This window comes from Amblyomma americanum, chromosome 6 (genome assembly GCF_052857255.1).
Source record: "Amblyomma americanum isolate KBUSLIRL-KWMA chromosome 6, ASM5285725v1, whole genome shotgun sequence".
Taxonomy (NCBI): domain Eukaryota; kingdom Metazoa; phylum Arthropoda; class Arachnida; order Ixodida; family Ixodidae; genus Amblyomma; species Amblyomma americanum.
In genome coordinates, this window is record NC_135502.1 from 4032312 (window position 1) to 4050270 (window position 17959).

General features: G+C 46.3%; 1 long non-coding RNA gene across 1 annotated transcript in view; it reads right to left on the minus strand.

Moving 5' to 3' along the window:
• The window catches only part of LOC144094527 (uncharacterized), a 39255-nt gene that overhangs the window by 12246 nt on the left and 9050 nt on the right, over positions 1-17959 (minus strand). The window contains exon 2 of the long non-coding RNA XR_013306515.1: positions 8129-8195. This is a non-coding gene — a long non-coding RNA (uncharacterized LOC144094527). The remainder of the gene's footprint in view (positions 1-8128; positions 8196-17959) is intronic.

The window sequence follows — 17959 nt, forward strand, 5'->3', positions numbered from 1 at the left end:
ACGGGAAGCGCTGGGTTAATTTTAAATATAAATTAATTACGTTCGATGTCGTGAGCCTTTAAATGAAGAATGTCAGACTGATGCCTGCGGCCAAGTTGTCAGTTCAGGCCAATGAAAATCTCGGATGCGTTTTCTTGGGATTCTCTGAGTGAAGCCAAACGGAAAATTTCCTTATACCTTTCGGCTACCGCCCAAGTGTGAAAGATGCAGCGATTGCTGCGCTGCCCTCCATGTACCCCGCGGGGACATCCTATTCCCAGTACTTAATGACCACAATCTTTTGTCACATGAACACAAATGGCACGCTATTAGTAAAGCTGACGAACATGACAACGCTCCAGTATTATTGGCCAGATGGTGATCGTGCGATGCCAGAGTGCTGAAATCATTGAAATTTCTTATACGGCACGCCTACCATTAGAACTAACACCTCTGCGACGCCAGCGCAGACACGACAAGACCTCCGCGATACGGATGTCGCTGCAAAAATAAATGTTCATTTTATGCCCTATTCCTCTCAGAGTCGCAGCAGGAGCTCCGTGTTGTATTGATTTGTGTCTCGGTCGGTTATTCTGCGCATTTATTATTGGCAGCAGCCGCCTGCAACGCCAATCTAAATAGAAAGCAAGCATGCAATGCCGTTGGCCGCTCTGCTGAGAATCATTGCAAATTCTATGAACTATTCCATATAAAGCATGTTGTTGTAATATAACGCCCTAGAAAGCTCTTAATGCCAGACGCAGTGTCTCAGTAGAAAGATAAGAACACAGCTCCACATGGTTACGACTTACCTGCGTTGGCCTCATTGCTCTCATGACGCTTCTTTGGTTACAATGGCTGCAGCCGTTGGTCCAATCCTTCGTTACTCTCGCCCCGGAACGGCTGCCGAGTCCAGCACATGCATACGCGGTTTGCGAGCGCAACTGAGCAAATTAGCAAAGCAAGCTCGCTCATTCTTCAGCTGTGGCTAGTACGCACATTTCTGCTACTCTTTTTGAAACGGCATAACAACCTATGATACAGTGGACCAATTTGTTCCCAGCAAATAACTCCGCATAAGGACTGATTTCTGTCTTGTATAGCGAAAAACTCCCTAAACAAAGCTGCATTGTTGAGTCCACCGCACTTGTTCACACTCTCCTACTTCAACCTTTAGCAGTGGTTTATGAATCAATACGAAAACGCGGCAAAATAATTGCGAGAGCATAAACTAGCTGTTGGCTTATTTTCGTTCACCTGAATTTTGCTGGGGTTGCTATTAATATTTTTTTTTCATTTTTTATGTTTCATTAATTTATTTACATATCCTGCAGTCTTAGCCGGAGATTTCAGCAGTGTGGTATAGGATAAACGTAAGTAAAAACAACTTAACAGCACAGGCAAGCAACAGAAAACAAATCAGCTTAGCGCAGCTCCATGCAATCACAGTTGGTGGAAAGAAAGCAGTGAAAGTAGTTATTACGCGTGCTAAATAGGGTTTTTGTGCAGCTATTGTGTTACTGTCTACTGGCCTAACCAGATGAAAAAATATTATTCCCGTGAGATTTGTCTTAAAGTGATCGTTAATAATTTGAACAGAACTTTATGCGTGGTGGCAAGTTCGATTTATTGGAAAGTTCTGCCACTCAAACACGTCCGGAACCATTACAAATGAAGTGAGCTGCTTTTCCTTGCGGTGCTTTTATCGTGTGAGCGATATTTTTAGAGAAAGAGTCTCAAAAACGAAGGCATAATCTAGTGTCGGCAGAATTGGTTTTTTATTCGAGTAGACGGACAGAAAGAGCAGAAAGCCTCAAAGTTCTCCTCAGAAATAACTTGTTATCAGCGCTAGTTACTACGTAGTCAATGAACATGCTTAGTACAAGTGAGGCCATTAGTGATTCCGAATCCGAGATGCTCTAATGTGTTACCTCGGAGAGAAACATACTATTAGTAGAGTGTGTAAGCTTGATGCTTCTTGTGTGTAATCGACATAAAAACAGTTTTTTTTCTTTAAGTAATTGACATTTTACAAGCTTTGCAACAGAAACAAGTTGTCTCAAAGCATCATTCAGCAACTGCTGATCACAGGTGTCGTCTATTTCAGAGTGCAATACACAATTTTAAGCATAAAGGCTCAATCTAACGGGGATACCAGTCAGTGCATCATTAACAAAAGGAACAGAAGAGGCCAAAGGACAGAGTCCTAGGGAACGCGAATGTACTGAAAGTAGGTCTGAATGGTGATTATAAAAAGCAACAAATTGTTCCCGGTCCTCAAGGTGCGCTGTAAGCCAGTTAATTAGTCGGAAATTTTAGTAACCTGCTGAATTTGTGGAGTAGCTTTTCAGAGAGGCCTTATCGAAACCTTCGCAACCCTCTAGAAGTCCATGAGTATACCGGTTATTTCTTTCCCATTGTTAGTTGCTTTGGCAAAGTCATACGCTGTTAGAACCAATTGGGTACCTGTTCGGAAACCACGTTGGTGCATTTTTATATTATTATATTTGTCCAAGAATTCTAAGAGATGATTTTGGATTATGCGTTCGAAAAGTTTCCATATCGCTGATCTTAAATAAACTGGACAATTATTTTTAATTCAAGGCTTTTTCACTGTTTTACTTAGCGATTTCACTCTAGCAGTCCTCCAGTCAATCGCCACGTGTCCGCCGCACATGGATCTGGTAAACAAGACGTGCAGGTACTTATACGTCTATTCCGCATATCGTCTCAAAAACGTTTTTGGAGTGTTGTCTGTCTGGTAGAGAAGACTTTATGGTGTCAAGATTTAAGCGTAGTTCACATACTTGAACAACGGGTATAGGTAGCATAGACAATTCGAAAGGTGGCGTTAGGCATTTATCATTAGTAAAGACGAACTTGAAGTGTATGCTAAATGCATTTGCTACTTTTCTGGCATCATGAACTGTCTTCTCATCAATATTAAATAGATCACATTCCTTGAAAGTTGCAGATGTAGAACGCCAAAAGTTTTCCGGGGCTGCGGTTAAAAAAGATAATGATTGACCATAACGGCGTTGTTACTTACTTGACCTCTAAGCAGTGAGGAGCCATTTTTTTTACCGACCGCGCGCCTTGAATTTTCAGGTTTTTATACGTTTCAACTGCTTTATTTCAGGTTAGCTTAAGATTTTGCTATTCCCGCCGAAAGCTTTAGCTAACCTGATTTGGGCCAGCATGTGCTGCAATATGACTATGAGAACGCGAGCCGTGCGCCTGCCGAAGCGATTCACAGTAGCCGGCATTCTCGATGGAGAGCTGTCTCTGAGTAGCCTGGATAACACTCTCAACGAGCGGCAGTGAAATGCGAGTTTTTTTTTTTTTTTTACTACCACAACACCGACGTAACTTTCCATTAGCAAGTCTCCTCTGCAGAGATTTTTTTAGCACTAGCCCCATCTAGGCTCTATAATAACAGCGCATATAACAGCACATTCGGCATAACAGTTCTCCTTATTGTATACAGGTATACAGCGATTGTCCACATCGTGAGCGTTTTCCTTCCATCGTGTTCGTCTTTTTTCGCGCTGCAGCTATGTCGAAGGAGGCAAATTTTTGAGCGCCAGTAACTTGGCGGCCAATTTCCAGCACGCGCCCTCATACTTGCTAAATTATGTGCCGGCTAGTTCGCATAAATATTTGCAGCGTAAAGTTCTACTTGCGGCGCCTTGTGCTCGAGCAAGCCTCCAGTTGCTCGTCAGCAAAGGATGACCGGAGCGCTGTACAGTGAGCGCGTTGTACCCAAGCCAAAATCACGTGCGGCCCTCGTGCAGGAAGGTCGGCAAGCGGTAAATTAGGATAAAGCGGCTGGCAGCTGTAGGACACGCCACCGCTGAGGCATGATAGCGGTAGAAATGCGTAGCTGAACTTTTGAACCAAACGAAGCTACTTTTATGAGAGGCAGCTTGGGATGTATGCATGCAGGTATTATGAAGACAGATTTCTCTCCTGGGTGTTGGGAGCAGACAGCGAGAAGGCTGTTCTGGAAAGCGAGGGTGGCTGGAATCGCCCTTGCGCAATTACTGCACGCAGCCTAGTCTACCAGACGACGGAGATATCGCGAGGAACGAATAATAGGAGCGTTCTGGCACACTGGCTTCACGGCAGTTCTCAGTGATGAGCAATGCTCATGCGCGAAATATCAAGAAGAAAAGAGGCAAGAAAAGGACGCAGTTGACTGAGCGTTAGGTAAGCATACTTTGTTATGCTAGGCTAAAAATATTTGAGTCACAAAAATGCAAATAAAACCGACAAAAATCGAGAAGAAATGAATCCTGTAAGAGTACTTTTAAGTGCACCTTAACTAAAACATAACAGCCCATAAGCAAAGAGGATTCGGCAGTATGTGAGTGGTGCATCCTTAAGAAGCACACATTGGGATATCGCCACCTTCAAGACATCCTTCTTACAGCGGTGTGATAATTCTAAGAGAAAAGACTGCCTGTTCTCAGCACCAGATCTCAGCACCTGATGTGAGACGAGAAAAACAAAACTTGATACTTTCTCTTGCCGCGCAGTACAAGCAACTGAACCAAGCACAGCCTGGAAAAATTTAGTCTGTCGATTTTTCACGGTGAAGAAAAAAACAGCGATGTGAAGTATGATTCCGAAATCTTTCTCGTCGCCGACGAACTTCGTTATTGTTCGTGCCAAACGCAATACGGGTCACATTACTCATTTCAGATTTTCTAAAAATGTAGAAGGAAGCTTAAAGGCCGCAATACCTTTTGCTCTGACATATTGTTGTAACAAAGAGACAAGCGCAAAAATAAGAGGCAAAGAGGTGAAACAGATATCTCATTGAACTTGGTTGCAAAAAAGAAAGTAAGGGGTTGCGAGGCCGAATTGAAACGACGCACGCGAGCTTAAGAAATATGAGGGCGCATGCATTGTTCCGTCCCATGCCCAGCTTTGACGCAGTCGGCTAGAGAAAAACGGTTGGCTCTGAAAAAAAATGGAGTTCTCTTCTCCTGCAAAAGCTGCTTCCAGTTCATCGCGAACAATTTGGTACCTGAAACAAATTCGCACATAATAGTCAACATTATGATTCTCACAGCCAAAACAGGTCGTCTCGCGAAGTTCTTAATTCTTGAACCTTGAACATCAGTGCCACTGTAGCCAACTGAGGATTAACAAAAATCAAGCAAATTATTCTCTTTGTATAGCTGCACCGTAAGTGCCGCAATAAAATAAATAGCGTAGCTCAGAATTACCACGAAACTGCCCTCGTTCATCGAAATACGTGCGGATAATCTGGTAACTGCAGTGAAGGACTCGTAAAACTATATTAAATTCGAAACAAAAAAATTAAAGGCTGAGATTAAAAGTTGAACATTTTAATTCCTTCACTTCGTTTTCGCGTACTGAAGAGGTCTGTGAATTTCAGGCAATTATTATGATCTATGTAATGGTAGAAGCATGGAAAGCTATCACAAGCTCCCCCTTATGTTTCTACCCCCTCTTGTCTTTTTATCTCACTATAGGTTACCTCGGCCACCTTCTGATCCATGCAACAAAGGCAGATCAACTTACAAAACGCGGCTCTCTCACTCCTTTTCCTACTGAGTGAAGGGCTGTGTGCCAATGAAGATGAAGAGTACTCTTCTCGAAGCGTTGCCTATACTGAGGCTTTCCTGCCATCGTTTTCTTTTTTTGTGTGTGTTATCACACAATGCAGTCTAAGACATGAGCTTTCATGCGTAGGTACGCATTATACACAGGGCCCTTCGTTATGTGGTTTTAATTTTTCCAAATTCGGGGCGGAGGGGGCGTATAAATTTGACACTTTTTGACCCCGAATTTCTGTAGAAATCAGATCATTCGGCGAAAAATTTCACAGTTCAGGTGTTTTCCGGTGATTTTTTGTGGTGAAAGACAATTGAGTATCAGAGCTAGTTTTCCGGGGCATAACACGCCTTATTTTTTCGGTCGTTATTCCATTAAAAAAAAACTGAAAGAGCAGATTGCACCAAGAAACTGTTCGCCAAATTTGCCTTTTTTTCCCTCTCGCATAGCACAATTATTCCGTCGCGCACATTGCTCCTCTCCTAGGCAGCACTTCCAAGTCCATGCAAAATCCTTCGTTCGCACAGCTCAACAACGTTCCTTCAACTTCGCGGCGGCCATTTCGAACGCACAAAAGCCTCGCAGCAGGACGTCCTCAACGGCGGAAGAGCTGAGACATTCACGTCACAAGGCATCCGCTCTGTGTCCGTGTTTCCGCCTCCAGTTGCTTAAAAGTACTTTTTCGGGAATATATTCTTAAATTAAGTAGCGTCACGATTAACACGCACTGAAGAATGTTTAAGATAACCTCTTTACCGAAAAGCCTCTCCGCGTATAAGACCAAGTTTTCCACAAATTTTCGTGCCGTGCCTTCAGCTGCGCACTAGAAAACGTTTGTTTTCCTGAAGACTCATATTCGAGTAGATGTCGAGTTTAACCAAGTCTCTTCGCGAAATCGGGTTTCTCGTCAATTTTAAGAAAGGTGTTCGGAGTTCAAGAATCGGGTAAGATCGGGTTTTACCCTAAAACGAAGGGCACTAATTGTCATCATCATCAGCCTGACTACGCCCACTGCAGGACAAAGACCCCTTCCATATCTCTCCAATTAACCCTCTCCTCTGCCAGCTGCGGCCACCCTATCCCCGCAAACTTCTTAATCTCATCCGTCCACCTAACTTTCTGCCGCCCCCGGCTATGCTTACCATGAGTAAATTTGGACAAATTCCTTAATAATGTCAGCACATTTTAGCAATTTTTGCGATTGAACTAAGCACGCTACTGGCGATGCTATAAATTGGAGAATTACGTTTAGTGACGAACATGGTGACAAATTTGTTCTATCACAATGTGAAATTTATTGCAGAACAACGGAACAAAAGAAATCCAAGTACCTGAGCTTCTTTTGTCTGGTTTCTGCAGGCAAGCGACGGTCCCTTTTTTATATAATTTCTTTGTTTTTGTCAATTACACCGTCAACCACAACTAAAACGTTTCTGCCGTAATTAGTCAACGAACTATCCTTGGAGTAGTCATTGTGTCTTGAGTCTCCTAAAAAAGTGACAGGTCATGCCCTGCAAGAGCAAGGTTTGAATGCGCTGGCAAGCAGTTGAACACTTGGCTGTGTTTCAAACCAAGCTGCGAACACCTTTTGTTGTCCATTGCAAAAGGCTTCTTTTATTCGCTCTCAACTTCTGCTGAACCACTGCCCCCACTGTCTTGTTCACACCGCATCTTTCGTCTTCTTTTGTTGCTTTTATTCGCTACAGTGGCATGCTTAAGACACATTTAAAGACACACCAAGGCATTGCCCATTTTGTCTGGTCCATGTTTGGCGCGAGGCCGATGCGACTGGGAGACGCGCGAAGGTTCTAGCGTTCCGTGACGTCAACGGAGGCGGAGTTCGTACACGTCGTTCACCTTCTGTTCGCACATGCCATCTAGGCTGACGTCCTCGGAAGTTGCGGCGCCATAGCTGCTGCCTTACCGCACAGCATATGTTCGCCTCTATCCATCAAGTAACACGGCACTCGTCATGGCTATGAGGTTCCCTTCTTGCTTCCCACGCTAAATTTCTCGGTTTGAATCTGAACCGTGGTGGGATTTTTTTCTGTTTGTGTGACGCAGACGGAACACGCACAGATCGCTGAAACCGCGGCCAGTAATGCTCGCGCACTAAAAGGTTCGAGACTCATTCACCTTTCTGACAAATAAAAATAAAATTCAGTAAATAATACACAGTTGTCAAATATTGTTGTCAACACTCAAGACAAACAAAAACGAGCATCCAAAGATTACTACAGCCACATTGAGACACGCGACGTTCGCTTTCTTCGCCAGCGGCGAAGAGTTCACGCTGATGCAATAGGAAATCCAGCAACTTTCTCAAAACAAAATAAAAGCGAGCAGAAATCGGTACCGAAAGTTTTGAATGTCGAGTTCTATTCGCGGAATCGGCGCAGAGCACTTCCATGTGACGCCTGCACCAAGCCGAACCTACGCACTTGAGAACTCGTCTCTCGTATCAACGGCAGAGCCCAAACGCGGGCAGATAAAGTAAATAGATCAGGCAGTGCGCGCAGACTCCTGGCTTGAGTGGAAATCTGCGGCGGCTTTCGAAACCTACCTGGGTCGTGGAAAGCACGCGGATTACGTGGGCAGGGAGTGGTGGGCGGCCAGGTGGAGTGGTCCGCCTGGAAGCCATTTTGAGTTTTCAGGTAGAGGCTTAGCGCTGTTATTATTCCTGCCCATTTTGTCTCCTATATATTTTTATTTACATATTGCCTTGTTCTCGCAAATTTTTCATTTTTCTTTTCAGTAAAGGCCATCTAATCTTTCATAGAATTTGAACACTTTGCAACCTCCAAGCATTGTTATTTTGAAAGCGTAATTTACCTATTCCTTTTTTTTTCTTTTCAGGATCAATAACTCTCTCTTGTCCTCTTGATAATGCCTCGCTCCAGCAACCAGATGACGTTAAACAAACAAGAATACCATTGAAAAAAAAGACACTACTTCTGTCAATTTACTGAATGCGTCAAAAACACGTGAAAGTATTGTACTTTTCTCAAACTCGGCTCCATGCCTGAAAAGTGAGACTAACGCTAATAAAACACTTTCAAAAAATTGTTGTGACGCTTTTTTCTTGTTTGTATGATAGCTGCATTTGAATGAGATCTCACAAAGGTACCTTAAAAGGGAGAAAAAGTTTCCAGGAATTCACAACTCTTAAAAACAGGACTGAACACATTGACACCTTATCCCAAGATACGCTAGCTGCTTTTAGTGCCACATTTAGTCTTTGCTTTGCACACTCGAATCTATTCATTTTGCCAACTCCTTTTATTCGTCAAACGCTCAAACCTGTTTTCTATATATATTTCAACACCTATATTGTGCTTCGTACTGAAGAAACTGCATGTTAAAATAACTCTGTTTTTCTAGATGTTTTGCAACTTCTCTAGAACAGCCCTTGAACGTGTAAAATAACGAATGCTAGAATTAGCGGTGTAGCCTTAATGCTGAAATAAAGCACATCTACAGTACGTACAGTACTAAGTACAGTAACCGGGTGATTATTGTCAGAAAATGCTTTATCTCATGTCGGAATACGCGTTTAAAACGCTTGTGGCGGTGCCGGCAATATGGATAAAAGGGGCAAAATTTTACGAACATCGACAAGCCAGTCGCACCCGCGTTTCTGCGAAGCCAGGCACTATATTAATGACGAGAGCTAGCAAGCAGAAAAAAAAATGCGTAATAATCATGAACAAAAACGTGCCAAATTTTCGCGACGCTGCGCTTAGTGAACTTCCGACGAAGTAAGGAAACAAAAGTGGTGGATGGCTACGTGAAGATGGCTGCACAGCCTCCAAGTAAAAATATTTATTTGCAAGTCATAGTTTTAAGCACAGCAGAGGCCGAGCAAATATGCACAATCCCTCAAAATGTGCTGCCGACTTGCATCTGAATTCTGACGACAGTAAGAAGCGAGAAAACGAACTGTGGAATTCAGTTTAGAAATCACCAAGAGGAGCACCTTCTCTAAGGATCGTGTTTACTCATGGTGCTGTTAGCTTGCTTTCGTAATTTTCTCTTGTGCGAGAAGTGTGTGCACAGTTTGTTTTGCCAGCTGAAATTCGGTAAATGCCGCGCCACACTCGACATAAATTGTTTCGGCACTCTCGCCAGAGTAGCGTACAGCGTAGATTGAAGAAGGCACAACAGAACTGAAAATGGCAGAGCTCACGTCGTCGTCATCGCGCAGGCGAAACAATTAAATCCTCCCTTGAAAGCTTCCGCATACTCCCTTCCAACGACTGTCGCCCCTTTTGAGTTATTGCGATGTTAATGTTGCGCATACCAAGCACTTGCTGGGTGCTCTCTGTCTTGATAATGAATTTAATGTTTTTGATGGTTTAACTCCTCTCTGATCAGCTCAATTACAAGTCCGCTAATCCTCAGCCTGTCGCGCGGGAAGGGGACCATAAGCTTCCATAAGCGTCGCTGATGAAATTGCGCAGCTTCCGACGACCACCTCACAATTCCAAGTCCACATTTAAGCACACCCACTGCAAAGAGTGCTCCATCCTCGCTCGTTTAAAAGTGCAAAGAAAAAAACATCAAGCTTTCTCGGCCGCTCTCTGCTCGTATGTTTCCTTCTCGGCTACGAAGTACGCCGCAGTCGAGCGCTGCGAGCAATCTAGACAACGTCGATTGCTTTAACAGGCTCTAAAATCGTTTTACAATGTTGTCTTTACAACAAAATCCGGCCGCTGTGTCTGGCATCGAAATACGCGCATTATTTCAGAGTGCCATAGCTACCTGAAAGCGCGCAAGAGCCGTGGACGTAGACAGAAGAGGACAAACGCGAAGAAGCACCGTGTCGGTCTATTCAGCCTTTTTAAGTTGTGAGCAGCCAAACAGCCCGCAGGAAGCCACAGCTACGCTATACCAACGTGCCAACGCGTTAGAACAGTCGCAGTGGAAATGCATCTACATATTCTTGACCAATTATAACAAAAAAGAGACAGATATTTGTCAACAGTTTGCTGTTTTTACTTCCTATCGCAATTACTAGCTTTTTTTCTAATCTCGTAATGAACGACAACGGGACGTGAATCTGCATTTTCCCACAAACCAAACTAAATGAGCGTCGAGATGAAAGTAAACAGTTACCCGTCTTAAGCAAGCTCATTCAACCTGCGTACTGGCTCAAGTTTTACAAACTAAGAAATTTTAAGATTGCAAGAACCTGAGACGGTCTATGCTGGTCTTGCGAGGCGTCAGCTCGAGATTAACACACAAGCGCATGTAAGCATGACGTTGGTACTCCAAGAGCTTTACTGAGCAGAACTATGAAATATACACGGTGCTTCACCTAAAGCCATTCATCGTCATGATGATCAGCATCACTGCGCCCACTTCAGAGCAAAGCCCTTTCCCATATCTCTATCCAATAATTCCGTTCCTTTGCCAGTTTCGGCCACTGTATCCTCGCATAGTTTTTTATCTCATCCGCCCATCTAATTTTCTGCCACCTCCTGCTATGCTGGCCTTCTCTTGGTATTTAGTCCGTTATACCCTTAACGGCCAGCGGTAATCCAGCCATCGCATTAGATTCCTTGCCCAAGCCCATTTCTCTCCCGTGATGTCGACTAGGATGTCATGAACCCGTGCCTGATCCCTCACGCACTCTGCCGTCTTCCGGTCACTTAACGTTACACCTATTATTTCTCTTTTCATAGCTCGCTGCGCTGTCCATAAGTTGAACCCTTTTCGTAAGCCTCTTTTACCTTGAGCATCCAATGGCTTTTCTAAAGCCATTAGGAAGTTTTAACAGTAGCGCAAACAGCACTGGGGCGCACACGGGCGAAACCGAAAAGACGGCAGCTGCGCGCCTGTCACGTGCTTTCTGCCCGCTCGCCGCGCCCAACAGTGCGCTGCGAAAAGAGGACGGGACAACCGCGCCGCTTTGCGAAGCGTTCGTAGGCTTGGCTAGTAGAGATCGTTCTGGTCGAAGGGTAGCGGCGACTAGAGCGGCGTCTAAAAACTGATATGAATAGCACTCACGGTGGGCCACGAACCTCTCAAGGAGCCAAACAGGCAGCTATTCAATATTGCTTAGCGAGCGTAACAGTTAGCCCGTCTCAGCTGCATTATGACGCACACCACCGCTGACTGTGCGTTCTTCTAACTCAAGAAGCCTATATTTAAAGACAGATACCAGTCTTAGATGAAGTATAGTGGTAACATGACAGAAAAGTATAAAAACGACGGTTAAGCACGTCTGCTGCGTCTTTGCTCTGGACAGTAAGTCTGTTGATAGTGTCAGCGTCATCCTGCGTTTTACTTAAACATGCTTGTTTTTTGCTCTCGAGTTGACGCCTCGCAAGATATGAATTTTCTCGCAAGAACGTGAAAAAGTTAAGGCTTTGAAGGTAGGCGTAATTTACGTTTGTGTTCCCTGCGCCTCTGTTCCATACTGTTGTCACAATGGAAGGCAGACTTTACGCGTGATATCTATCTCTATCTTAGTCAAAAGTCTTGCTGCACTTTCACCAGTTAAGAAGCGATCACCGCCAATGTGGCGGAAGCTTTCACTGCGACATTTGCACCCCACCAGTGGAACGGTCAGCCGACGCAGCTTGAGTTCAACAGAGGTCTGCAGGGCACGTTGTTGGTCTTTAGTAATAAATCATTATAGTGACGCCGGAGGAGGACAGGGCCAAGGGTTGTGGCGACTCTCTTTTCGGCCACCTCTCGATCGGCCTCGACACTCGAGCTCCGCACAGCGCCCGAGTTCAGCGGATCGCATGGCTCGTTGTGGCCGCCGTCGGTTTCCTGGGAAGGGTGTCATCCACGGGCCCTCACGCGGGGGCCAGCTTGGCTTTAAAATGCTTGCACCATGTAAAGTACAGGCCACCAAGCGTCCATGCCGCGTACGAGACCTCAAAAGCGAGCGGGAAATTTACAACAAATTTTTAAAAATTCCCACTTTCGCATCTCGCGGCGTTGAGCGGTGCCGGGCTTTCGCGCGGAAACCTGGCATACAATGTCACGTCGTGCACGTGACGTCATCAACCGGGGTTATCATTGGTTCACAGCGCCAAATTCTTTCTTACGTCACGCGCTACCGCGGCCGCAGCCACTCCGCGCGCGCCGCAGGCGGCGGAGGTAGGGGAGGGGCCGAGTAGGTTGGGCCGGCGGAGGAGCGACACGTTTTGGCGTGCGAGAGAAGGAAAGGCGCGAAGACGCGGAAGTTAAAATTTTGTCTGCATATAACTCAGCTTCCATAAAACGCATTAAAATAATTCTTGCTGGAGGATAATTATGAAGCGGCGTCTTTAGATAGAAGACATATTTCACCTTTATTGAGATACCCTTTCTGGTTCCCTTTAACTAGCCTCGCTCTCTCAGAGCTTCAGCACGATCTCATGTCTGAGTTGAATTCGAGATGCTTGGGGGCGGTCTGGGCTAAACCCTTTCGACCCCTCTAGGGCCGTCTCGGGGTCAACAACACAAACGTTGCCACCACGTCTTATTCTCACATTCGCATGGTTATCACACACTTGACTTGATAACAAAGAAAAATACCAACTGCACACGATTCGCAGAAATACGTATCACGGCTTTGTAGACAATAGACACATTTAACATACCGCGTAACATACCGCGGGACGGAGCCGCCACCCGCGCCCGTTGTACTAGAGCCCGTTGAGACTACAGCCCGAGCAGTTTGATAGGGCCACCACCCATGCCTCTATATTGCGGGAAGGCGGGAGGGATGGATTCTTCTAGCATGCCCACACCATGTTGAAGTTATCGCAAACTTCCCGACAGTGTGGACAGCATGGGGACATCATTAGGTCTCAAACTGACGTCATATCTTGTGCGACCAATGAGCCTTACGTTGCGACAGGACGATGACTAAGCCCGTTCCGCTATACTTGAGTCGTAGAAAGAAAGTGTTAGTCTACATGTGCATCTGCCAAGTTAAAACATACATTTCAAGTCAATATCTTTGATGTCCTGAAACCAAGTGTTCGTCATCATTGGGCCTCTCGCAACAGACAGCCTATGAAGTTTATTTTATATGGGACAGTATCGTTACGAGCGATCTCATAAGACGAAACGGGCTTTTACCGCTCCAGCACAAAAGCGAACAAGCTGTCCTGTTTGCGGGTCAAGCCCCAGCTGCCATTTGCCACGGCTGGTAGGCGGACTGTACTAGTACTAGGTGGGTCAGCAGCGAAAAAGCCGTAACATGTCCCGCTGAAGCCTCCAGCTGCCACATGCCACGATTGGCAGGTGGCCAAGTGGAGAGAGAGACATCCTATGTTATGTGTCCTGGTGAAGGAGCAATACCCATTTCGCGGAAGCGGCAGCCACGCGGAAAGGACGAAACCCGTGCACGCCAGCTGCAGCCAAGTGAAACGGAGGGTAGCGGCAGCCTTTTGGAAAGGAGGCGAGCCGGTTTCACGGCAGCTACAGCCAAGTGGAAAGGTAAAAAATTGGAAGACGCTTAAGCTTCGCCTTTAAGAGTGGAACGCGACAGCGTGTTGCAGCACTGCCAGGGAGTCCGCGGAACGCCATCGCCCGAATCGCTCTGCTACGTACGCTGAAACGGACGCGCGGAGCGGCGAACTACGTAGAAGCGCTGCCAGGCGCCTTGCCGGGCGCGGGTGGCGGCTCCGTCCCGGACTAGGAATGCCTCGCATGTAAAGGGCCATTTTCAGCTCGTGTTGGTATTTTCTGTTGCTGATTCTGCTGTAGCTAATGCCCATATACGCGGAATTCCTGGGAATTGCATATACGCGGAGACCGCTGGTAGTGCTCAATCTACTCCTGGCGCAGTGGCCCGGTGGCTATAGGCAATGCGCCAATGCCCTGGCAGGTGGTTATTTCAAACACAGCTGCCCGTGAAGCTTTTCCCGAGCCACCCCTCGCGACCAATCGATAACTGGTCTGCCACGATGGGCAGGATGTGATGGAGTCACAAGGGCCGCACCGTGTCATGCGACCCGTCACGTGTCGCACGTGACGGCATTCCCGCTTGCTCATGTTCTTCATTAATTTTGCAATTACGCCTTCGTATCCCAAACGTTGCGTCCACATTAGTTCGTATGATCCACTCGTGAACTACGATGCGTAGTCTTTCAAAAAGGCACAGTGTGCAAGGACTGATCAGGGCAGACACATTAAAACAGGCGTCCGCCGCGGTGACTCAGTGATTACGGCGCCGGCTGCTGACCCGAAAGACGCGGGTTCGATCCCGGCCGTGGCAGTCGAATTTCGATGGAGGCGAAATTCTGGAGGCCCGTGCACTGTGCGACGTCAGTGCACGGTGAAGAACCCTACGTGGTCGAAATTTTCGGAGCCCTTCACTGCGGCGTCCCTCATAGCCTGAGTTGCTTTGGGGCGTTAAACCCTCATAAACCATTAGAACGGTCCGCCGCGGTGGCTCAGTGGTTATAGCGCTCGGGTGCTGACCCTACAGAGGCGGGTTCGATCCCGGCCGCGGCTGAAGAATTTCGATGGAGGCGGAATTCTAGAGGCCCATGTACTCTGCGATGTCAGTGCACGTTAAAGAACCCTAGGTGGTCGAAATTTCCGGAGCCTTTCACTACGGCGTCCCTCATAGCCTGAGTCGCTTTGGGACGTTGCAGACCCATAAGCCAAACCAAGCATTAAAACAGGAAGGCATTGTCAGCTACTGAGATCAATTGGCGCGCACCTTATGTGGAAGCGGCTTCCTCAGCTTGTACCCAGATTCGCCGATTCCCACTGTGTACTTTCCTAAGAGCTGCGCTGTCTTCGCATAGAAAAAGGACAAAATAGATCCACTAGAAAAAAAAAAACGTTTGTCAAGACACCGCAGCTGTCAGCGTAAACGCGTTGACACCGTTCTCAATTTTTTTTTCAATTTCTGCTGGTAGCCATCTCGTGCTCAAAACTGCGTTGCGCACAACTCTGCAGTTCAAGCGCCTGATGAAGTTCTATAGCATAAAGTGCAAGTTTCGCAGACGCTGTGCTAAGAGCGCACGGCAGCAGACGGCCGCGAACGCCGTGGGCGGAGTATATGAGCGCTGTAAGTTATGGCAGTCGTTATCGCTGTCTCTTCGAAACGGCAGTTCTGTTTTTTTTTATATGAGAAGCTGTCTGCGGCAGCGGGTGTTAGGCAATCCATTCCCCTCCCATTTATGCGCGATAGGACGCGCTAGTAATGGCGTTTAGCCTCTAATTTATACACTGTTACGTTAAAAAGCTTCTGAGCGCCTAGCGCATCCGACTTGGGAACGAGAACGGGCTTTCATGCTACTCTGACCATTAAAGAGATTCCTGGCAGGGAATGTATCTGAAAGGAAAGAAGAAATTGCCAAATAGCGTGCTTCATGCCATACATTTCCAGAAAGCCAATCATTTCACGCGCTGATGAACACAGAGGGAACAATCAAAAATGTTTTGTAAAAAAAAAGCCTGGGCACTGAAATGCGCTGTGCTGTGTCAAAGCCTCATCATGGTTTCGTCGATAGAGAACGAGTGTAGCGATTCAAGCCACAAGCACACCATCAGCGCAAGGATAACCTTGAGGGAGTCATCCTGCAGGCATGCATGATGGTTGTGCGTGTATGAGAGCAAACAGAATGCTTCCAACTTGCAGTCATAAAGACCCCGCAGTGAGGAAGCACAGCGAATCATCCGATCTGTAATTCTACACCGTTGTCTTGCACTGTGAGCTTCTATGAGCCTTAGAAATTATTTCTAGTTTTTTTTTTTTCATTTCATGCAACAGAGAAATGTCTTCACATCCGCTTTTAAACATCACCGTAGCTACTCGATCGTTGCCGTGGTCGGTGAGGTACTGAAACCAGGGACACAATATTTCTGCCTCACCACAGCAAAACTTTTGAAGCCAAAGATAAAATTAGCGATGGAGTTGATATTGCGCATTTTGCCGTGGTACATTATCTCCCGAAGAGAGCTGCAGCCGGTCAGCACGTGTCGCGCACAAGCGCCTGCCGCCTTGCAACGCGCTGTTCTTGAGTGCCTCCAGAACAATGCGGTGGGGACTGCGCAGTGAGACGCACGACTCAGCGCCGTCGTTCGTCGTGCCCTGACCACGGGGATCGTTACCACTAATGGCAAAGGCAAGGCTGAGCTAGCGTAGACACGTTGCGGAAATTCGGTCTCTTGCTGCGTCTGGACGATGTGAAGAGAACTCTTGCGAAATAGAGAGCGCCCTAAAATCAAAGCCGCTGATGGTTGCGCTGCAAGTTTGTTTTAAGCTCCCTTCCTGCTTAGATTTGCTACTTTTGGACATACACAACAGAGAAATGGAACAGCACGGAAAATGGCGGTGCAATGTCAGCTTTGGGATTTGCCGAGAGTTCTTTACTGAGCACCTTTGGCTGCAGTGGCCGAACATACGCGAGGCTTAGTTTTCGAGCAGTAGCAGATTCGCATTTTCGCTCGCCTGCTATGCGTATCCCCTATTGAGAACCTATTGAGAAAGCCTCAGTAGGGGATGGCGAAAATTCCGCAAGTGCGCTTCTACACGTAACTATGTTGCCAAAGAAAAGATGGCCGACTTCTCTATAAAAAAAAAAAAGCGAACGGTACAGGACTGGCGCTAAGTGTGTGGATAGAATGTAAGAGACGTATTTTGGAAGAACCAAACAAAAAGCAAGTCCTCCTTGCTTTGTTTCAGCTGGGAACGCATGATCAGTCCTCTTGTCTTGGGCAACAGTGTTATGCGGAAAAGCGCACTTGCGGAATTTTGAATATCCCCTATCGCGCTCTCAGGTACCTGGCGGTTGTGTCCACCTGCGAAAAAACTTTTTTCGCGCAATATTTTGTGCTTAGCAATGCTAAACCGCCAGCAAATTTTTTTGCAGGCATTTTTGTCTTCTTCCGGTAACCTGTGGTTGAACCACAGGGTTTCTCAAACGTAACTGAAGGAAATGGGGCGCCACAGTATATTCTGAAAAGGCGCTTCACACCTTTGGTTCTGAATTACACTTCGTAATTGGCTTGGCTAATGCTGGGCCGAAAACGTGAATTCTACTGCGAAATCGAAGCTGCGTCGCGTAGCCCTCCTTTGTGTTCAGATTATATTAATTGAACAGTGCGTTTTTCGCTTCTTCAATAAATTGAGCGCAAGCGTATGTTCGGCTTTAGGCTGAAAGAGCTAAAGTATTCCTTAGAGGTTTGCCTAGAGAAGAGTTACTGCTGAATCGCGTTTCATATCCACGGATTCCACGCTGGATGAACTACCTCGACGCCACTTTTCCCTCTAGGCATAGCCTTGCGACACTGAGGTTTGAATGCCCTGTTCTAGCGTTGTTTACGTTTTCGTTTAATATCCGCCCGCGTGGTTAGAAGCGATTTCTTTAAAAACAGTAACATCCTTTACGTGACGACAAAAATTCTGGGTGTCGAACTTCTGCACTTGCAT